We start from the raw sequence: 24,523 nt of genomic DNA on the forward strand, positions 1-24,523 counted from the left end.
TGTGCAGAGAACAACACTGGTCTATTTAAAGGAACCAGACAGCTGATACATACTCACAATTTATATGATTGCAGCCAAAAAGCATATTATAAACGAATCCCTAAAAGATGAGGCTTTTCTTTATGACCAAAAACATCTTTATTGTTATAAAAAAATATTAAAAAAATTATTAAAAATATACATAAATTTATATAAAGATAAAAATAGGACAATACAGATAAGGATAAGGGTGGGTATACCTGGAAAGTAATGCAATAAAATACTGATAGGGAATATACAAATAAATATTACTCATAAATAATGAGAACAAACTAGTATGCAAGGATCAGCCCATAAAAAAATATAACATGTATAGAAATATACAAGGTACTCATTCACATGTATATAGATATAGTCTGAGAGGTATGGCAGTAATAAAGATAGCTACTAACATATCTCTCTGTCACTGTAGGAGGCCTATTCCCTATTCATTACTATGCTAGATCATATAATATAACATGTATAGAGATATACTGTACATAGTACTTGTTACACGCACGACGCTAGTTTCAGATAGGGCGAGACGGGTTTCATGAATTCTTTGGAATCCTGGGGGAGACGTTACTCAGGGTGAACAAAGGCTGCAGCTTCTCTCAGGCACAAAATAGATTCTATTGCTGACGAGACACATCTGACAAGAGTCTTTTTGAAAAGTTTAACAGTGGAATTTAATCTGAAGCACGGCCAGTGCAATTCAGGGATATTACAGTAACAATCTTCATTACAGTACAGTCTGAGTTTCTTGAGCAACTGGCTCCAGTAACAATACAGTAGTTTCTTCACAAGGCAAGTATTTAAGTCTCTTCAGTAGCATAATTCAGCATAGATTAGAGCTCTTCTATGCATACACAACCACAGGCTTTTCCTTCACAAGGACACAATAGTACACAGCATTCTTTATTCTGCATGGAGATAAAGGGGGGAGGGTTTGATGAGGGAGAGGATCCGTGTGACACAATTCCTACCAGTCCTTATCTTCCTGCCCGATAATACTCTGCCCTGTTAGTTCAGGGAGTTTATCTGACCTGTGTTTAGTTTCTCTCCTGATCTGAATCCTGTTGCCTTCTGTCAGATCTAGATAACACACCACCTTTCTCTTCGGCTTCAGCTAGACTTCAATAACAAGATCCCCACAATCCTCCTGGGGCTCTGCTAAAACACTCCCTGTCTCCTGTGACTGTATTAACCCCTCTAGTTGCTGGATGCTTCTGAAGCACAACACTGCTTCTGCATGTCAGATACTCCTTCACTCTCTTCCCACCCATTGCCCTTGAGTGACAGGTTTCTCCATTATAGAAAAGCGTAGACTATCATGATGTGTTGGCTGTGTTCATGGAAAGATGAGATCCGGAGAGTATATGCAAGGTTCTTTATTCACACCAACGGTTTTCGGCGCCGGAATGGCTCCTTTCTCAAGGTTAAAAAACAAGTGACAGATCTTCCCAGGTTTCTCCATTAAGCGCACATAAGGAGAGATTTGTCAATCAAGGTTAGCAAGCGGGGAAAAGCCACTGGGGATCTACCTATCTGACTAGTCTCCACTGCAGCTCATTCCCCAGTGGCTTTTAAAGTATGTAGTAGTCAAGTATACCGGGCTGCGATCATGCTGTTACTATCTAATTCATTGAAGTGATATGGCATCAGTTTCTGAGAAAAATCTATTTAAACATAAAGTCCACAGACTGTCTATCTCAGATCTACAGAGAAAATAGTCCTTCACACACAGCCTCAACAATCCAAAAAATAAACTGTTAATATTTTATCTATTTAGATAAAGAAAAAAATTGACAGCACTCCAGTTCAAATATGCAAAAAGGTTGGAGTTCTTTATTGACCCATCTTAATGCGTCGTTTAAGCAACAGAAAACACAGTGGTGCGTCTTTTTCAAGCAAAACCCCGTACACATGATGTTTACCTATGGTAGATTTTGTGTGAATTTCACCCCTGGAACACATAATGTTAATGGTACCATCTCAACATGAAACCTTTCCTCCAAGAGATGACAGCAGAGCGTTTAGAGGCTGAGAAGAGTCGACCAAGGATTGTGGGAAAAACTTCCAGGTTACAGTATGATGGTTAGTTTGATGTGATACCTCTCGGTAGTTAAAGCCATTGCATTAGACAAAGTAGATTAACAGCTAAAACCTCAAGAGATATATCAAAGTTGTCTACTGTAGAGGACTTTTATCCTGGATTAATGTTTCTTAAGTACAGCAGAGGAATTTTCTTCCCACCCTCCATCTTTACAGAAGAAATGCACATCCAATTAAACTACATTTAATAGCTGACATGTAATCTCAGCCACAAATAGTGGTTGTCTTCTGCTGAAACTTTGGAACAAGAGGCAAAATGAGGAGAGTTATTAGTACTTGGAAAACCAACTTTAAGCCGTTTAGGAGAAATATTGAGTCAAATAAAAAAGGTAGATCTTTTCTAGAGGTATCTCGCTAGAGGATTTGAGACTGTAAATGCGAACAGAAAAAAATAATTTGCTCTAACCCCTATGATGATATATTAATCCCCTGCACCATTCACTTTGTAATAATCATGAACCATTGATAGTATTATTATGTAATATTAAATGTTAACCACTAAATACGCTAGACTTACACCTATAATAGGTGTTAAAGGGGTTGTCCATTCTTAAGCTACAAATTTGCAGTCACTCTGTGTGACTGCAGACATGTGAATCCTCACATCGTGGGCACTGCACACTCTAAGGATTTTACAGTGTCGGGAGCGGCAGTCAGGTGACTGCAAGTTTGTGATTTGCATACATACAGTCACTTCATGGCTAGATTGGTGCTGCCTCGCTCAATGCAAGTGTATTGAGCAAAGCCGGATACAGTCTAGTCGGAATGTGGCCGGAAGTGTGCAAATCGCATACTTGTGGTCATATAACTGACAGCCCCCATAGCTGGGATTGGAGAATCCCCACAGTGTGCAGTGCACACGATGTTGGATTTACAAGTCTGCAGTCGCATAGAGTGACTGTAGTCTTATAGCTTAAGACCGGACAACCCCTTTAATCTAAAATATCTTAGGTTGCCAACGATAATAGATATTTATATTATCTTCACTATATTCATCAATTTAGATGGCCATGATACATGATATTAACTGTATGACACGCTATATCTCATAGGATATTACAGAAATGTCATTACTTGTAGAGATGGAAGAATTGATTTGCAGGACTCCGATTCATCGGCCAGGTAAGTAATCTGTGGCCACTGGACAGGAGCAGTGCTTGATTAACCCGGCTGGCTCGATGCTGTGTTTGCATCACACCACAATGATGACATTGCTCCAACTTGGCTAATCAAAATAACAGACGGAAATGCCGGTAGGTAAGGACATTCGCAGAGCTCCTGTCCTGCAGTTACAGATTATTGACCTGGTTGATGGACCGAAGTCCTGCAAATTGATTCTCCCATCTCTATTTACACATTAATGACCCTATGTAAAAATGTGTGATGTATATGGGACATTAGGATACCAAGTAAATGAAAAAAGTGGGGAATTTTCAGCATCATTTTGTGGGCACAAACATGCCATGAAAATCCTACTAAAAGAAACGTTACTCTTAATTGTAAATGACTTTAAAATATACATGTGCTGGATAAATGAAACCTTACATTCTATTTATCTTTTTATAGATTGATTTGAGTATTGTGATTACTCAGTCAGCAGGAGGCAAAGCTTTACACTAATCAACTAATTAACTAAATGACTCCATGTCTTGTCTGCTAACATGTAGAAACAAGTGATAACATGCTAAATTATCATTTTGCTGCATCTGTACATATATTAATAAACTACAGTTGAAACCAGAAGTTTACATACACTATATAAAAAGACACATATGCATGTTTTTCTCAATATCTGACATGAAATCAGAATAAACCTTTCCCGTTTTAGGTCAATTAGGATTACCATCATTTTCAGTATTTTCCAAATGCCAGAATAATGAGAGGGAGAGAATATTTTAAGGGATTTTTATTACTTACTGCAAAGTCAAACATTTACATACACTAAGATTGCTATGCCTTTAAACAATTCTGGACTGCCCATATGATGATGGCATGTGTTTGGAAGCTTCTGATAGGTTTTTGGCAACATTTGAATTAATTAGAGACACACCTGTGGATGTACTTTAATGCACACATGAAACACACTGCTTCTTTGTGTAGCATCATGGGAAAGTAAAAAAAAAAAATCAGCCAAGATTTCAGGAAGAGAATTGTGGACTTGCACAAGTCTGGCTCATCCTTGGGTACAATTTCAAGGTACCTGAAGGTGCCTCATTCATCTGTACAAACAATTGTATGCAAGTACAAGCAAGATGGGAATGTCCAGCCATCATACTGCTCAGGAAGGAGACGGGTTCTGTGTCCCAGAGATGAATGTGCTTTGGTCCGACATGTGCATATCAACCCAAGGACAAAAGCAAAAGACCTTGTAAAGATGATGGCGGAAGCTGGTAAGATTGTGTCAATATCCAAAGTGAAATGAGTACTGTATCAACATGGGCTGAAAGGCCAGTTTGCCAGGAAGAAGCCCTTATTCCAAAAGAAACATTAAAAAGCCAGATTAATGTTTGCAAATGCACACAGGAACAAAGACCTTAATTTTTGGAGACATGTCCTGTGGTCTGATGAAACTAAAATTTAACTTTTTGGGCATAATGACTATCGTTACGTTTGGAGGAAAAAGGGAGAAGCTTGGAAGCCTAAGAACACCATCCCAACTGTGAAACATGGGGGTGGCAGCATCATGTTGTGGGGTTGTTTTGCTGCAGGAGGGACTGGTGCACTTCACAAAATAAATGGCATCATGAGAAAAGAAAATTATGTGGAAATACTGAAGCAACATCTCAAGACACCAGCCAGGAAGTTAAAGCTTGGGCGGAAATGGGTCTTCCAAATGGACAATGACCCGAAGCATACTGCCAAAATAGTAACAAAGTGGCTTAAGGATAGCAAAGTCAATGTTGGCGATCACAAAGCCCTGATCTCAATCCTATTGAAAATTTATGGACAAAGCTGAAAAGACAGGTGCGAGCAAGGCAACCTACAAACCTGGATCAGTTACACCAGTTCTGTCAGGAGGAATGGGCCTAAATTCCAACCAACTATTGTGAGAAGCTTGTGGAAGTATATCCCAAACATTTGACCCAAGTCATTCAGTTTAAGGGCAATGGTACCAAATACTAATGAAATGTATGTGAACTTTTGACTTTGCAGTAAGTAATAAAAATGCCTTAAAACATTCTCTCTCTCTCATTATTCTGGCATTTGACAAATATTAAAAATTATGGTAATCCTAATTGACCTATAACGGGAAAGGTTTATTCTGATTTCATGTCAGATATTGAGAAAAACATGCATACAGAACAGACCAAAAGTTTGGACACACCTTCTCATTTAAAGATTTTTCTGTATTTTCATGACTATGAAAATTGTACATTCACACTGAAGGCATCAAAACTATGAATTAACACATGTGGAATTATATACTTAACAAAAAAAAGTGTGAAACAACTGAAAATATGTCTTATATTCTAGGTTCTTCAAAGTAGCCACCTTTTGCTTTGATGACTGCTTTGCACACTCTTGGCATTCTATGATGAGCTTCAAGAGGTAGTCACCGGAAATGGTCTTCCAACAATCTTGAAGGAGTTCCCAGAGATGCTTAGCACTTGTTGGCCCTTTTGCCTTCACTCTGCAGTCCAGCTCACCCCAAACCATCTCGATTGGATTCAGGTCTGGTGATTGTGGAGGCCAGGTCATCTGGCGTAGCACCCCATCACTCTCCTTCTTGGTCAAATAGCCCTTACACAGCCTGGAGGTGTGTTTGGGGTCATTGTCCTGTTGAAAAATAAATGATGGTCCAACTAAACACAAACTGGATGGAATAGCATGCCGCTGCAAGATGCTGTGGTAGCCATGCTGGTTCAGTATGCCTTCAATTTTGAATAAATCCCCAACAGTGTCACCAGCAAAGCACCCCCACACCATCACACCTCCTCCTCCATGCTTCACGATGGGAACCAGGCATGTAGAATCCACCTTTTCTGCGTTGTGACTAGTGACTCACTGACAGGTCTCATACACTGCAGCCGTAAAAAAATAAATAAACCATGCCAAAAATTACGCTTTTTCATCATACTGACTCACAAAAAAGTGAATAAAAAGCGATCAAAAAGTCGTATGTAAAAAAAAATTCTAAATAAAAACGCCAAACTGTCCTGCAAAAAACAAGCCATAATATGGCTCATTCGGCAAAAAAATAAGAAAAAGTTACAGTTCTCAGAATATGACGATGCAATATCAAATTCTTTTTTGTAAAATACTGTTTTTAGTGCGTAAAAATAGCAAATCATAAAAAAATATATAAATCTGGTATTGCTGTAATTGTACCGACCCGACGGACAAATTAATCATATTACTTTTATCCCATGGTGAACGGCACAAAAATAAAAACAATAACTGAGTTGTTAGTTTTTGTTCATTCTGTTTCTGAAAAATTTGAATAAAAAACGATCAAAAATTACTCTGTGCCCCAAAATGGTACCAAAAAAATCTGCAACTTGTCCCGCAAAAAATAAGCCATCATAGAGCTCTGTTCACCAAAAAATAAAAAAGTTACAGCTCTCAGAATATGGCAATGAAAATTCAGACAAAAAACACAAATGATGAAACCACTCACTTATGAGGCCAATGGAGTCCCTTTGGACTGCTCTCTGTTCTGGCGGCGTCCCATCATTTTAGGCTTTTTTAGCGCACCAGTGTGAACGACCACAGATCTTTGCTCGCCTAAAAAGATGGAGACCACCGGAGCAGACGTCAAACAGACTCCGAAGTTTCTCCATCTGCCTCATACTGGTGGGTGGTTCCGTTGGTGGTTTCGTCTGAATCCCATTTTTGTGGAATTTACACGGAAACCCCGACGTAAGTGCTCAGCGTAGACTGGCGATCCCGTCTTATTCTGGAAGCAATCGAAAATTATGTACCCCAAAATGTTACCAATAAACCCCTAATTTATCACATACAAAACCAGCCCCCTCTCAGGTCCGTCATCTGTCACTGGAACTATAGGGGGGTCCCACATTACTGGTAGAACAAAGACTCTGGAAAAGCGACAGCTCCCACCCCCTCAAATAAAATCCAGTGAATTCTGAGCTTCCAAATATCCCCTCCTTCTGAGCCCCACTGTGCCTAAACCGCAGTAAGTGGCCATATGTTTGACATTATTGTAGCGGGGAAAGCACTTAACAATTTACAGGGTGTGTGTCACCAGGAGAAATGTATGGGGGCGCTACAATATATGGGGGCACTACATTTTATGGGGGCACAATGTATGGTCACTAAACTGGCATATTTGCAAGTCTCCAGAATAAAGCCTAATGTGGATGTTACATAATAGTCACTGCAGCTGTAAATGAATTCATTGAGTGGTTTAATCTCTACAATGGGGTCACTTTCGGGGGTTTTCTGAAGTTCTGGTACCTTTGGGGCTCTGCAAATGTTGCCCACAAACTGTTCTACCAAAATCTATGCTCCAAAAGCCAAATAGTGCTCCTTCCTTCTCAGCCCTGACGTGTGGCCTAACAGTAATTTCTGATGACATATGGGGCGTATCGCTTTCAGAAGAAATAGCATAACAAATTATGTGGTTTTCTCCTATTACCCATTGTAAAAATTACAGATTTGGGGCTAAAACAACACTTTCGTGAAAAAAATGAAAATTTTCAATATGACGACCTAATGTTATCAAATTCTGTGTAGTACCTGTGGGTTAAAAATGCTCACTATACCCCTGGATAAAACCCGTGAGGGGTGTAGTTTCCAAAATGGGGTAACTTGTTGGGGTTTTCCACTGTTTAGTTGTATCAGGGGCTCTCCAAACCCGACATGACACCCACAGACCATTCCATCAAAGTCTTCGTTCCAAACTTCACTCCTTCCTTTCCAAGCCCTGCCATGCGCCCAAACAACAGTTTTCCCCTACATATGGGGTATGTCCATACTCAGGAGCAATTGCACAACAAATTTTGCGGTCCATTTTCTCCGGTTACCCTTATGAAATTAAAAAAATTGGGGCTAAAAGTACATTTTTGTGGAAAAAAATTTGATTACTTAATTTCACGGCTCTACGTTATAAACTTCTGTGGAGCACCTTGTGGTTCAAGGTACTCACCACACATCTCGATAGATTCCTTGAAGGGTCTAGTTTCCAAAATGGGGTCACTTGTGGGGGGTTTCTGTTTAGGCACATCAGGGACTGTCCAAACGCAACATGGGATCCGCTCCCAATTCCATCCATTTTTGCATTCAAAAAGTCAAACGATGTTCCTTCCCTTCCAAACCCTGCCGTGCACCCAAACAGTAGTTTTACCACACATATGGGGTATCTGCGTACTCGGGAGAAATTGCACAACAAATTTTGGCGTCCATCTTCTCCTGTTACCCTTATGAAAATAAAACAATTGGGGCTAAAATTACATTTTTGTTGAAAAAAAATTGATTTCTTATTTTCACGGCTCTACGTTATAAACTTCTGTGAAGCACCTGGCGATTCAAGGTGCTCACCACACATCTACATAGATTCCTTGAGGGGTCTAGTTTCGAAAATGGGGTCACTTGTGGGGGGTTTCCACTGATTAGGCACATCACAGGCTCTCCAAGCGCAACATGATTTTTGCTTTTGATTCCAGCCAATTTTGCGTTCAAAAAGTCAAACGGTGCTCCTTCCCTTCCAAGTTTTGCAGTGCACCCAAACAGTGGTTTCCCCACATATGTGGTATCGGCATGCTCAGGATAAATTGCACAACAAATTTTGTGGTCCATTTTCTCTCATTTCCCTTGTGAAAATAAAAAATTGGGTTTGAAGTAAACATTTTGTAAAAAAAAGTTAAATGTTCAATTTTTTCTTCCACGTTGCTTCAGTTCCTGTGAAGCACATAAAGGGTTAATAAACTTCTTTAATGTGGTTTTGAGCACCTTGAGGGGTGCAGTTTTTAGAATGGTGTCACTTTTGGGTATTTTCTGGCATATAGACCCCTCAAAGTGACTTCAAATATGATGTGGTCCGTAAAAAAATGGTTTTGTAAATTTTGTTGGAAAAATGAGAAATCGCTGGTCAACTTTTAACCCTTATAACTTCCTAACAAAAAAAAAGATTGTGCTGATGTAAAGTAGACATATGTGAAATGTTATTTATTAACTATTTTGTGTGACATAACTCTGATTTAAGGGTATAAGAATTCAAAGTTTGAAAATTGCTAAATTTTCAACATTTTTGACAAATTTCCATTGTTTTCACAAATAAACGCAAGTCATATTGAAGAAATTTTACCACTATCATGAAGTACAAAATGTCACGAAAAAACAGTCTCAGAATCAGGGGGATTCGTTGAAGCCTTCCAGAGTTTTTACCTCATAAAGTGACAGTGGTCAGAATTGTAAAATTTGGCTTGGTCATTAAGTACATAATTGGCTCCGTCCTTAAGGGGTTAATTTTGCTTTCCCAATGTGTAGATAATAGTGATCAAAGTATTTGGCACCTAACGAATTAATTAAATTTAAGTCTAAGTGGGCATAACCAGACAGATTTTACTGTGTGGCGTGTACTGCTTTCTGACGCTGAACAATCATAAGCAGGCAGCAACACATTGGGGAAAAGAGAGTACACCCTCCAAAATAGCATTGACAAACAGTCTGCTCTCCTCACTGCGGAGTGATGACATGTGCCGGAGCATAGCAGAACCAAGTGTCATTATCGACAGCTTTCAGTTTTCATATCTGCTGAAAAACAGCCTTTAAGCATAATCCTGTGTCTGGAATCTGTTGCCCTTCTGCAGACTGACCACTAATGGCTGTTATTATTCACCTTGATAATTATGCTTCATTTCCTCTCCTTACCCCTGGAGGCTGCTGTTGTGTTCAGCAATCGCCCTGTACTAAGAGCAGATTCTAAACCTGTGGAAGCCTTCTTGTTCCCTGTTTTGGCCTACTTAAAGGGGTTTTCCCTAAAACAAAAGTTCATTTTAATCAATGGCTGTATCTGACCGTGTACGGAACATGGTCTGATCATACCACAGCTCCTGAGCAGGGGAGGAAGCAAAAGAGTATACAGACAGAACAGCAGGGGATTGCAGCTGATTCTTTCTTTGAAGTAAAACATTGTATAAAAACAGGCAGGGAAATTTTTTACCTCAAAAAAAATAATCTGCGATCCCCGGCTGTAATGTCTATATACTCTTTTGCTTCCTCCCCTGCCCAGGAGCTGTGGTATGATCAGACCATGTTTCGTTCACGGTCAGACACAGCCATTACACAGTACATAGCAGGGGCACATTTATTAGATTATCTCCACATAGGAACATTTTATTTAAACACATCCAATTGTGGAAGTTATTATTATTCCAAGATCTATTGATTAAAATCAACTTTAGTTCGTGGGAAAACCCCTTTAACCCCTTTATAACATGGTACGTAATAGTACGCACCACGTCATAACCCCCGGTTCAACGCGGGCTCCGGCGCTGAGCCCGCACTAAACCGAGCACGTGTCAGCTGATTTCTACAGCGCTCGTAGCAAGTGAGAAAATCTGCTACATACAGGCGATCTGCTCATCGCCTGTATTTAGCAGAGCCGATCAGGTAATTACTGCTTCTAGTCGCCCATGGATACTATTGAAGCAAGCAAAAAAGAAAAAAAATGTTTTTAAAAATATTTACAAAAAATAAAATAAAAAAAAGTTTAAATCACCCCCCTTTCACCCCATTGAAAATAAAAAAAACCCACATATTTGGTATCGCCGCATTCAGAATCGCCCGATATATCAATATAAAAAAAAATTAATCCGATCTGTAAAAGGCGTAACGAGAAAAAAATTCTAAATGCCAGAATTACGTTTTTTCGTCGCCACAACATTGCAATAAAATGCAATAACGGGCGATCAAAACATCGGATCTACCCCAAAATAGTATCAATAAAATCGTCAGCTCGGCGCGCAAAAAATAAGTCCTCAACCGGCCCCAGATCACGAAAAATGGAGACGCTACAATCTCGGAAAATGGTGCCTTTTTTTTAGCAAACTATGGATTTTTTTTTTACCACTTAAATAAGAACCTATACATGTTTGGTGTCTACAAACTCGTAATAATAGGATAACCACTGCACTGCTGGACACTGGTGCTCGAGTAGGAGCCGAACCTGTACTAAGGCTGAGAATAACCTTGACACTCAAAAAGTTCATTTGAGAAGAATTTTAATGCAGTCCATAAAGAACATAAACGTTTCGGTCAATCTGACCTTCATCAGTAAACTGTTGGACATAAATGAAAGGAAAACAAAAATAAATAAAAGAACATAAAACAACATAAGCATAGCAAAAAGAAATGGTAGAGCATCTAGGCAAAAAAAACTCCCAGGTCACGTGGCAGTAATGGTGTCATACATGGGCGTACCCAGGATCAAAACTAGAGGGGGGTGCAAGCCATGGTCACAGATACCGAAGAGAAATATATATATAGTACAATGCAAAGATTTCACTTCTTACATTACATGAGATATATCTATTGTAAATTCCACAATAGCTCCGAAACCGGTGAATCGCTCCACACAGTATACTGGCCCCCATAAAATGCTCCATACAGGATACTGGTCCCCATATAACGCTCCATACAGGATACTGGCCCCCATATAACGCTCCATACAGAATACTGGCCCCCCTATAACGCTCCATACAGAATACTGGCCCCCATATAGCGCTCCATACAGAATACAGGCCCCTATATAATGCTCCATGCAGAATACGGGCCCCCATAAAATGCTCCATACAGGATACTGGTCCCCATATAATGCTCCATACAGGATACTGGTCCCCATATAATGCTCCATACAGAATACTGGCCCCCATATAACGCTCCATACAGAATACTGGCCCCATATAATGCTCCATACAGGATACTGGCCCCCATATAATGCTCCATACAGAATACTGGCCCCCATAAAATGCTCCATACAGAATACTGGCCCCCATAAAATGCTCCATACAGAATACTGGCCCCCATATAACGCTCCATACGGAATACTGGCCTCCATATAACACTCCATACAGGATACTGGCCCCCATATAACGCTCCATACGGAATACTGGCCCCCATATAACGCTCCATACGGAATACTGGCCCCCATATAACGCTCCATACAGAATACTGGCCCCCATATAATGCTCCATACAGGATACAGGCCCCCATATAATGCTCCATACAGAATACTGGCCCCCATAAAATGCTCCATACAGAATACTGGCCCCCATATAACGCTCCATACGGAATACTGGCCCCCATATAACGCTCCATACGGAATACTGGCCTCCATATAACACTCCATACAGGATACTGGCCCCCATATAACGCTCCATACGGAATACTGGCCCCCATATAACGCTCCATACAGGATACTGGCCCCCATATAACGCTCCATATGGAATACTGGCCCCCATATAACGCTCCATGCAGGATACTGGCCCCCATATAATGCTCCATGCAGGATACTGGCCCCCATATAACGCTCCATGCAGGCTGTTCCCCACACATAATGCCTCATGCAGGCTGTTCCCCTCCACATAATGCCCCACGCAGGCTGTTCCCCCCACATAAAGCCCCACGCAGGCTGTTCCCCCCACATAATGCTCCGTGCAGGCTGTTCCCCCCCATATAATGCCCCATGTAGGATGTCACCCCCCCTTATAATGCCCCATGCAGGATGACACACACACCCCCTTCCTTGTAATGTCCCATGCAGGATGTCACCCCCCCTCCCTTATAATGCCCCATGCAGGATGTCACCCCCACTCCCTTATAATGCCCCATGCAGGATGTCACACCCCCCCTCCCTTATAATGCCCCATGCAGGATGTCCCCCCCTCCCTTATAATGCCCCATGCAGGATGTCACCCCCCCTATAATGCCCCATGCAGGATGTCACCCCCCCTCCCTTATAATGCCCCATGCAGGATGTCACCCCCCCTTATAATGCCCCATGTACGATGTCACACCCGCCCACCTCACCCCCCTCCCTTATACTGCCACAGGCCTCCATATAATAAAAAAAAAAAATCAAATACTCATCTCATGTCTCACCTGCTGCCACTGCTCCGGACTCCAGCGTCGCCGACCTCATCCCGCTCTGCGCTGTGACTGCTCAGGAGAGAGCACGGTGTAAAGACGTCACCGCGCCCTCTGACCTGAGACTTCACAGTGCAGCAGCCGCGGAGGATGCAGGAGCTGCTGCGGAGGCACGGGGAGGGGTAAGTATTGTGCCGGGTGCCGGGGCCCTGAGCAAGCGGGGGGGAGCGGGCGCTGACACCGCTCTCCTCCGCTCACGGGTTCCATAGCGCGCCGGGTGCTGACGCCGGCTCTGATGTGCGGCGTGCGGCCCTGCTTCTAGGGGGGGGGCAGCTGCCCCCCCCTGCCCCACGGTGGGTACGCCCATGGTGTCATACATGTGTATAAACATTCAGTATCCTTCAAAACTGTGGATAAATACAAATATGCTACACATGAACAAAAAGGCAAAAAAAAAATATAGAATGGGTACCACCTACCCGACTGCTTGTGGATGTTAAGAGTGGATGCAGAAGGAGAGGACACAGTGTCTCTAGCTCGTATATCTGAATAGAAAGTAAGTTGTGGGGCTATGTATCAATGCATTGCAGACTGTCAGAAAAAAACAGAATGACACAGAAATAGTATACCTTAAACCCCAATAGGGTACATGTAGAAAGGCTGTAGCTGGAGTTGAAGAGAAATGCGGTAAGTAGGCCAAAACAGGAAACAAGATGGCTTCCACAAGTTTAGAATCTGCTATCTTAGTAAAGGGCGATTGCTGAACACAACAGCAGCCTTTAAAGCCACATGGAACACTCACTCACTGCTTGAGTATTGGGCCTAACTGTTAGTCTAATTCCAGTGTCCAGCTCCTGAGAACTGCCTTACCAAGACTGTTGCCACTCCTTTCTGGAATGTTTCCTACAACTCATACTGCTACTTGCAAGAACTTCTACTGCTTGCTGTTTTCTGCTCATGTTTCTCTGGCCTTTGGATTCCAGCCATGCTCAACCAGTATTGTAACATGCTGCCTCCACCATGTTTCACTGTATGTGTGGAGTTCTTTTGGTGATGTGCAGTGTTGGTTTTGCTCAAAATATATCTTTTGGAATTATCTACAAAAGGTTCAACTTTGGTTTCATCAGGCCATATAGATGTTTTACCACATTTATTTGATTTACTTGATGCAAGTTTTGTCAAAACATAGCCATGCTTGGATGTTAATCTTTGTGAGAAAAGGCTTCCATCGTACCATTCTACCTCCCAGGCCAGATAGAGAAAGAATATGGGAGATAGCTGTCACATGCAGTACATAACCAGTACTTGCCAGAAATTCCTGCAGCTCCTTTAATGTAACTGTAGGTCTCTTAGCGGCCTCCCAGACCAATTTTCTTTTTGTCTTTTCATCAATTTTTGAGGGATTTCTAGTTCTAGGTATCACTGGCAAATTTGAACCACTTCTTGATGACCATCTCTACTACTGTATGTTCCATGGTATATCTAATGCCTTGAAAACATGTTTGTATCCTTCTCCTAATAACTTTCAACAATGAGATCCCTTGCTGTGTTGCAAGCTGTTTACAGACCATGGCTTTTACTGTATAATACAACTAAGAAAAAGTCAAGAAAATCCTACTAGAACAGCTAAACTTTATATGGGGTTAATCAGAATCACTTTAATGATGGCAGCTGTGTATTGACGACTATTTAACTTGAGTTTAAACTCGATTGGCTAATACTGGACGCAACCACATGCCCAATTATAAGAGGATGTTCACTTTTATGCAACCACATTATTTTAGTTTTGTTATTTTTATTTTCCTCTTCGAAAATATTTCAGTTTGTTTTTCTATGGATTTGAAGAGATTATAGGTGGCATTAAAGGTGGAAAATAGTCTGATATGATTTTTGTACATGACAAAAACTTGGCAATTGAACATGAGTGTTTAGACCAGGGGTCTCAAACTCGGCTGGGTATATGGGCCGCACATGGAAAAAATTTGAATTTGGGGGGCCGCATTCTTTGTTCAATGTGACATTTTTAGTGATACCATTTTTTTTGTATACACCTTTTGAACATTTTTGCCGTGTTTATTTTTTTATGGCTTGGGTCGTTATGGATGTGGTGATAATAAACGTGCACTTTTTTGTGTTTACTTTAGTTTACATATAAAACAGCATTTTTAGTGCCCAATATTTTTTCATGCTTTATTTTATTTTTTATTTTTTTTACAATTTTATTTCCCCCAATTGGCCACATACAGTAATTTTGTCTTACAATTAGCATCATATAGTAATAATGGAAAACATCTTGTAGTAATGTTCCCCATCCAAGTCCCCATCTTGTACTAATGTGCCCCATCCAGGTCCCCATCCTGTGGCTATGTGCCCCATCCAGGTCCCCATCCTGTGGCAACGTGGCAACGTTCCCCATCCTGGCGCCCATCTTGTACTAATGTGCCTCATCCAGGTCCCCATCTTGGGGCTATGTGCCCCATCCAGGTCCCCATCCTGGGGCTATGTTCCCCATCCAGGTCCCCATCTTGTGGCTCTGGTCCCCATCTTGTGGCTCTGTGCCCCATCCAGGTCCCCATCTTGTGGCTCTGTGCCCCATCCAGGTCCCCATCTTGTGGCTCTGTGCCCCATCCAGGTCCCCATCTTGTGGCTCTGTGCCCCATCCAGGTCCCCATCTTGTGGCTCTGTGCCCCATCCAGGTCCCCATCTTGTGGCTCTGTGCCCCATCCAGGTCCCCATCTTGTGGCTCTGTGCCCCATCCAGGTCCCCATCTTGTGGCTCTGTGCCCCATCCAGGTCCCCATCTTGTGGCTCTGTGCCCCATCCAGGTCCCCATCTTGTGGCTCTGTGCCCCATCCAGGTCCCCATCTTGTGGCTCTGTGCCCCATCCAGGTCCCCATCTTGTGGCTCTGTGCCCCATCCAGGTCCCCATCTTGTGGCTCTGTGCCCCATCCAGGTCCCCATCTTGTGGCTCTGTGCCCCATCCAGGTCCCCATCTTGTGGCTCTGTGCCCCATCCAGGTCCCCATCTTGTGGCTCTGTGCCCCATCCAGGTCCCCATCTTGTGGCTCTGTGCCCCATCCAGGTCCCCATCTTGTGGCTATGTGCCCCATCCAGTTCCCCATCCTGTGGCAACGTGCCCCATCCTGGCGCCCATCTTGTACTAATGTGCCCCATCCAGGTCCCCATCTTGGGGCTATGTGCCCCATCCAGGTCCCCATCCTGTGGCAATGTTCCCCATCCAGGTCCCCATCTTGTGGCTATGTGCCCCATCCAGGTCCCCATCTTGAGGCTATGTGCCCCATCCAGGTCCCCTCTTGTGGCTCTGTGCCCCATCCAGGTCCCCATCTTGTGGCTCTGTGCCCCATCCAGGTCCCCATCTTGTGGCTCTGTGCCCCATCCAGGTCCCCATCTTGTGGCTCTGTGCCCCATCCAGGTCCCCATCTTGTGGCTCTGTGCCCCATCCAGGTCCCCATCTTGTGGCTCTGTGCCCCATCCAGGTCCCCATCTTGTGGCTCTGTGCCCCATCCAGGTCCCCATCTTGTGGCTATGTGCCCCATCCAGGTCCCCATCCTGTGGCAACGTGCCCCATCCTGGCGCCCATCTTGTACTAATGTGCCCCATCCAGGTCCCCATCTTGGGGCTATGTGCCCCATCCAGGTCCCCATCCTGTGGCAATGTTCCCCATCCAGGTCCCCATCTTGTGGCTATGTGCCCCATCCAGGTCCCCATCTTGAGGCTATGTGCCCCATCCAGGTCCCCTCTTGTGGCTCTGTGCCCCATCCAGGTCCCCTCTTGTGGCTATGTGCCCCCTGTGCTGTTCTTCACACACATAAAATAGAAAAAAAAAAAGATGATTCTCACCTGTCCTCCGTTCCCTCGGCGGCCTTCCTGCAGATGTGGCCCGCAGGCACCACAGAGTCCGACCCCTTGACGATCCCGACCTGGTCCAGGAGGAGCCGCCGACAGCAGCGCTGCATTGCCGCACAGAGACTGTCTCCCAGCACAGCATTTTCAATGTCAGACGCCGGCCAATCAGAGGCCAGCAGCTGACATCTGCATATGGCAATGACGTCATACTCGCTGCGCCGACACGCAGATATCAGCTGCTGGCATCTGATTGGCCAGCGGCTGGCATTGGAAATGCAGTGCTGGGAGACGGTCTCTGTGTGGCAATTCAGCGCTGCTGTCGGCGACTCCTCCTGGACCAGGTCGGGATCGTCAAGGGGTCTGTGCCTGCGGGCCGCATAAAGCAGCCTCAGGGGCCGCATGCGGCCCGCGGGCCGCGTGTTTGAGACCCCTGGTTTAGACACTGCATATCCACAGTACATGTGTGATGATATAGAACAGGTGGAGCTTATTGACCTATTTGTGGCTCCTTTTCTGAACAAGAACTTCCTGAATGCCTGGTTTTAAAATTCTACCTAAATATATTCTTGGGAAAATTAAAGGTCTGACCTTCTGAAAATAAAGGTATCCTGGGAATATGAGATCTCTTTATATTGACAAAGGATTTTCAAGTCTTATAGCCCTTAACCTCCTCAATAAAGTCTGGACTGAGGAAGTTAGGGATTTTTTAAAGTGGGGTTTTCTACAGTCAGGAATTTAAGCCATTTAGCCCTAAGCTTAGTAATGTACCATAATTAATTGCTTATCCCACTAATAGGACAGTTTTACTGGCTACGTTCAAGAATGCATTTTCGAGGATATCAGAGCTTTGTTGTGTAATCCTGCAGATACATCTCCCTCTTGTTCTGCTTTTAAAGTCATAAATAATAAAGGGTTGTGAGCTGTCTGCCATGGCTATCCTAAATTGCACTAAATCAAATGGTACATTTTATGCATTTTGAGGGTTAGCAAAGCACTTAGTGAAGAGTAGGACTTAGATCAACATCGAAGGCACTGAGAGTTAGAATATCAAGTATATCTCTGATGTCTAAGGGCTAGGTTATCTTCTCTCATTAATGAACAGCAAAATGTCAACTGTACAAAATCTCTCTCTTCAGAGAAGTCAATAATTGCCCATTTTTGAGAGATTTAGCAGACTGCACCTCACTGGCTAAGCCCACTGTCCTCTCTCAGATGAAGCTGTGAACTTGGTAACTGATTCTCCTGTAGTGTGGCCAAGAAAGCAGTCAAAATGTTGTTGTCATGCTTATAATGTATTTCTGGGAGATGACCATGTTGCTGCTCAAACTTGCTACCTATTGTTTTTCTATGATGACTCTAACCTTTGAAGTAGTCTTCTTTCTCACAGACAGTCAGTGTTGGCCTCTCTTCATAATTGGAGTATAAGAAGGGCTGTCTTGGCCTCTCCGTATAAGCAGAGTACAAGTTGGACTTTGTTGGCCTCTCCTTATAATTGGATTATAAAATGGACTGTGTAGCTTGTGAACCTTTCTACGTGCTGTGCATTTCTCTATCATTGTAATTTCTCCTGGAGACATACATTATATCAACAAAAGTATTCTGGCACACATTTTTTTTTCAATTATAATTTTTATGAACTTTTTTGTTTTTTCAATATACATTCCAAAAGAGTAGAACATGGTAGAATTTACTACATTTACGTAGAATCTGTTACATTTAATTTATAGAAACATCAGGTTTTAGAATACTATATATGTTAAAATCATATTGAGAAAGCTGAGTGAGAATACAAAAGGGTAGACATTTGGTTGACTATTTGCACAAAATCAATATACACATTGTCATATAGCTGGTCAGTATGGCAATGTGCTACTTAAAACATTTCATAGCAAAGGTATAGCTAGGGGTTTGGTTCAGGGGGGCGAAACTTCTGAGTGGGCCCCTAACCACGTAACCCTGATTACAGCTATGGTGGCGCACCCAGATAGTGGATGTAGGAGTGTAGGAGAACCTCAGTAGATGACCGCCCTGTTACTAAAATAAATCTCTATACAAAGACCAACACTGATATTACCGCCATACAGTGGTAGATACCAGTCCTGCAGAACATATAAGAGATTACAGTACAGTTCTAGATGGTGACTTACAGATGATGTTCTTTCTGGTGGAGTTATTCACTTTTCCCATCTTTTCCATATGGCCCAAACCGACAAGGCAACTTCTTCTTCCAGCCACGACACGCTGCAGAGATTACAACAAAGACACATCTGACTTCTCACATTTCAGGTACCGTTATCCCCAACCTGCACAAACTCCTTATCCCGCTGATACCCCAGTACTGAGCCACTGCTGCCATATGTGTCCCTATTACTCCACCTACTGTGTGCCCTCTAATTTTCCTCTTACACTGGAGCCCTAGATTCCCCTTTCATTGCATTCATAAAGTATATGGCCCTACTGTACCCCACCCCTCAACTGCCCCGGAAAAATATAGTGACCCCAACACAGTATGATCCCCCAACTGTGACACCCACACAGCTCTCCATGCAGTATAATGGGCCTACATACAATATAATGGCCCCACACCTCTCCACACTGTATAATGGCCCCCACACAGCATGATGGACCCCACACAAACCTTCACACTGTATAATTGCTTGCATATAATAATGCACCCACGTATCCCATGCAGTATAATGCACCCCCATATAGTATAATGTACCCCCATAGCCCATACAGTATAATGCACCTCCATAGCCCATACAGTATAAGGCATCCCATAGTCCATATATTATAATGAATCCCCATATAGTATAAGGCACCTCCATAGCCAATACAGTATAATGCACCCCTATATAGTAAAATGCACCCCATAGCCCATACAGTATAATTCACCCCCATATAGTAAAATACACCCCATAGCCCATACAGTATAATGCACCCCCATATAGTAAAGTGCACCACATAGCCCATACAGTATAATGCACCCTCATATAGTATAATGCACCAACAGTGGTTTTCCCCCACATATGGGGTATCGGCTTACTCAGGAGAAATTGCACAGCAAATTGCATGGTGCAATTTCTCCTGTTACCCTTATGAAAATGCAAAATTTGGGGCTGAAAAACATTTTTGTTGGAAAAATGTGAAAATTGTATTTTTACGGCTCAATGTTATAAACTTCTGTGAAGCACCTGGGGGTTCAGGGTGCTCACCACACATCTAGATAAGTTCCCTGGGGGGTCTAGTTTCCAAAATGGGGTCACTTATGGGGTTTTTTCACTGTTTAGGCACATCAGGGGCTCCCCAAATGGAAGATGGCGTCCGCTAATTATTCAAGCAAATTTTACATTCAAAAAGTCAAATGGAGCTCCTTCCCTTCCGAACCCTGCCGTGCGCCCAAACAGTAGTTTTCCCCAACATATGTGGTATCAGCGAGCTCAGGAGGAATTGCACAACAAATTTTGGGGTTAATTTTTTAATGACACCCTTGCAAAAATAAAAAAATTGGGGTCTAAAGTAACATTTTTGTGAAATAAAATAAATGTTCATTTTTTTTCTTCTACATTCCAAAAATTCCTGTCAAGCACCTGAAGGGTTAATAAACTTCTTGAATGTGGTTTTGAGCACATGGTCCCTAAAAAAATTGTTTTGCGAATTTTGTTGTAAAAATGAGAAATCGCTGGTCAATTTTTAACCCTTATAGCTCCCTAACAAAAAAAAAATATTGGTTCCAAAATTGTGCTGATGTAAAGTAGACATGTAGGAAATGTTATTTATTAACTATTTTGTGTGACATATCTCTCTTCCGTTTTTTCACAAATAAGCCCAAGTGATGTTGAAGAAATCTTACCACTATCATGAAATTCAATATGTCACAAAAAACATTCTCAGAATCAGGGGGATCCGTTGAAGCGTTCCAGAGTTATTACCTCATAAAATGACAGTGGTTAGAAATGTAAAAATTGGCCTGGTCATTAATGTGTAAACCACCCTCAGGGGTAAAGGGGCTAAATAAAAAAAACTCTCTTTTGCAGCTGTGATTTGTTCTAAAAATACAATTTGTGCTTTACTCTCCGAACTCCATTCCAGCGCTCCCGGTATACGTTGCTGCTCAAGGTGTCTGTTGTTGTCTATAGCACTGATGTGATGTCGGCAACACTGAAGCCAGTAAGTGAGCTCGGCAGCTCTGCCCATATTGACGGCATCCTATGGATGCGCCATTTCTGGGGCGGCTGACGGCTGGTGTTTCTAGCCTGGGAGGGGGACAACATTCATGGCACCCTTCCTGGGCTATTAATATCAGCCCCCAGCTGTCTGCCTAACCTTTGCTAGCTATTAAAATACATCATTTTTTTTTGGGGTCCCCCATTTTAATAGCTAGTAAAGGCTAGGTATTCAGCTGGGGGCTGATATTAGTAGCCTGGGAAGCTACATGGGTATTACCCCCTTCCCAGGCTTCAAACATCTGCCCCAGCCATCTGCTTAACCTCCGCTAGAGACTAAAATTACGGGGAACCCCACGCCAATTTTTTTTTTTAATAAATCCTTTATTTTAACACTAAATGACAAGTACAGTAATCAACACTATCACTGTACTTATTATATATGTGACTGACATGTTTCTATCTATCTAATCTATGTGTGATGCTCTATTCTTTCTATTCTAAATTGTTGGGTACCGATGCTGAATTGCCGGCCGGCTTTTTTAAAGAGACGATGCATGAAAACACTTTTATTTTTTTTAATAAATCCTTTAACACTATATGACAAGTACAGTAACCAACACTGTCACTGAACTTCTTATATATGTGACTGACATGTTTCTATCTATCTAATTGATGTGTGATGCTCTATTCTTTTTGTTCTAAATTGACGGGTACCGCTGCTGAATTGCCGGCTGGCTTTTTTAAAGAGAGTGTCTTCTGAGCAGTTTGTCAGCTTTTGGACACCTTTGAAGGTGTTGTCTATGTGTTTTTATTTGCCTGCCATTGGTTTTAACGGTGTTCGACGGTGTTCGACAGTGTTCTAAGGTGTTCGACGAACAGTTCCACGAACATCCCGGTGTTCGACGAACCGAACCGAACCCGAACACTACGGGGGTGGCTCAACACTACTCCCTATTAGCGCAATCACTCTGTCTATGACTGCATTACACGCCTGAGAATAAATCTCTCTCGCAGTCCTCTCTAATGAGATTGACATTGAGGCTTTCACAGAAATTTAAAATATGGCTTCCAATACACATAACACGTTGCGTGAACTGGCCAGTCACATGGCTGCTCATGGGGTGCAGAAGAGCACTGTAAAGAGAGAATTTGGTGATCATTATGTTGATTAGCCTCTTCACAACCCCCGACGGTAAATAAACATCGGCGCGTGCTGGGCTTTGTGCAACGCCGACGTTTCTCTATGGTCAGCGTTCTCACAGTGGTATTCCGGTGCGAAGCGATAGCTCTGACCTGCGACATCATTGGGACCTCATTGGCTCAGGTCCCAATGATGTTACTCCTGTGTTATCTTCTAGATGCCGCGATCAATAGTGATCGTGGCATTTAGAAGTTTGTGAGAGGGAGTGAGTCTCTTCTCTCACCCCTCTGACACCCCCACGACGTGATTATGGGGGAGCTGAAGATTGTCATGGCAGCTGGAGGTAAAATGATGACCTCCGGGTCTGCCAGCTACGGTGGCCTGTTAGAAGCAGCCAAAAGCAGGGTCTAACAGGCATTCTGACAGTAAAAAACTGACAGTTATCATGCATTGCAATACATATGTATTGAAATGCACGAGAATAGCAATCAGAGAAATAAAAGTTGAAGTCCCATACAGGCACTAAGTAAAAAAAAATATAAAAAATAAATAAATCACAAAATAAATAGAAAAAAAACATTAAACCAATAAATATGTTTATTTATGTAAATACAAAAATAAACAAAAAAAAGTACACATGTATAGTATCGCAGAGCCCAGAACGACCTGATCTATAAAACTGTCACACTAGTTAACCTCTTCAGTGAACACCGTAAAAAAAAAAAACATGGCAAAAAAGAATGCTTTTTCATCATACCTCTCAAAATATAGCAATGCAAAAACAATTATTTTTTCTGTAAAATAGTTTTTATTGTGTAAAAGCAGGAAAACATTTAAAAAAATTATATAAATGTGGTATTGCTGTAATCGTACTGACCCGAAGAATAAAGATGCCTTAATCACTTTTACCACACAGTGAATGGCATTAAAAAAAACATCAAAAAACATTTCCCGCATTGCTGTTTTTTGCTCATTCTGCCTCCCAACAAAACTGAATATATGTTAAAATATTATGTGCCTGTAAATGGTACCAATAAAAACGTCAACTCACCCCACAAAAAACAAGCCCTTACATGATTTTGTTTGCCGAAATATAGAAAAATGATAGCTCCCAAAATACGGCAATGCAAAAACTATTTTTTGTATAAAAAAAGTATTTTTAGTGTGTGACAGCAGCCAAACATAAAAAACTATATAAATCTGGTATCACTGTAATCACACTGACAGCAAAGAATAAAGCAATCTAGTCAATTATATCGCACAGTGAATAGCGTAAAAAATAAGTAAAATCAATTTGTGACCTGCTTTTTGTTCACTCTGCCACTCAAAGGTTGCAGTAAGGCTCAGCTCACATTTATCCTGCGCTCTATGCTGAGCGCTTACATAAGGGTTTCCGTGTAAATCTCAGGCATACATGATTTAGACAGAAATCTTGACAGAAGATTCCCTTTAATGAGGCAAATGGAGACACTTTGGATTCTGTCTGATCTATGATCCTGCAGTGTCCATCTTTGTAAACGTGCAGAAAAGCACAGTCAGACACAGTTTTGTGCACTTTTGAAAAGAAGGATAATGCTGAAGAGACCACATGGAGGCCAGAGTAACTCTGCTGCCTGATTATAGTGAATTGATCCCTTCGGGGTTTCATCTGAATCACGTCAATCAGAGATTGAGATGGAAACCCTGATGTAAGTGCTCAGCGTAGAGCACAGGATAATCATGTTCCAAAATGTTATGTAAAATGTTCCCAATAAAAGCTTCAACTCAGTCCACAAAAAAACAAGTCCCCACTCAGGTCCATCATTTGTTAATGGAAATATAGGGAACTTACACATTACTAGTAGCACAAAGGCCCTGGAAAAGCACTATGGCCCCCCCCCCCCAAAAAAAATGAAATAAAATTCAGCAAATTCTGTTCTCACATATCCAAATGCTCACCTCCCTTCTGAGCCCCACAGAGTGTCTAAACCACATTTCGCATCCACATGTTTGACATTTCTGTAGCGATGAGAGCCCGCTTAAATTACTGGGCGCATGTTTCCAGAACCAAGAGATGGGCAATACAATGTATTGGGCACTACAGTGGCAGATTTGCAATTTTAACTAAGCAACATTCATTGCTGCTTGTTTCTGGAAAACACCCATGGAGTCAAAATCGTCACTACA

The 24,523-nt window shown here is 42.3% G+C and overlaps 1 protein-coding gene across 1 annotated transcript in view; it reads left to right on the plus strand.

The window, feature by feature from the left end:
• The window catches only part of SLC8A1 (solute carrier family 8 member A1), a 798,808-nt gene that overhangs the window by 448,135 nt on the left and 326,150 nt on the right, over positions 1-24,523 (plus strand). The window lies entirely within an intron of this gene.

The sequence above is a fragment of the Phyllobates terribilis genome, unplaced genomic scaffold (genome assembly GCF_046119375.1).
Source record: "Phyllobates terribilis strain yellow unplaced genomic scaffold, ASM4611937v1 Scaffold_3__8_contigs__length_932513732, whole genome shotgun sequence".
NCBI classification, from domain to species: Eukaryota; Metazoa; Chordata; class Amphibia; order Anura; family Dendrobatidae; genus Phyllobates; species Phyllobates terribilis.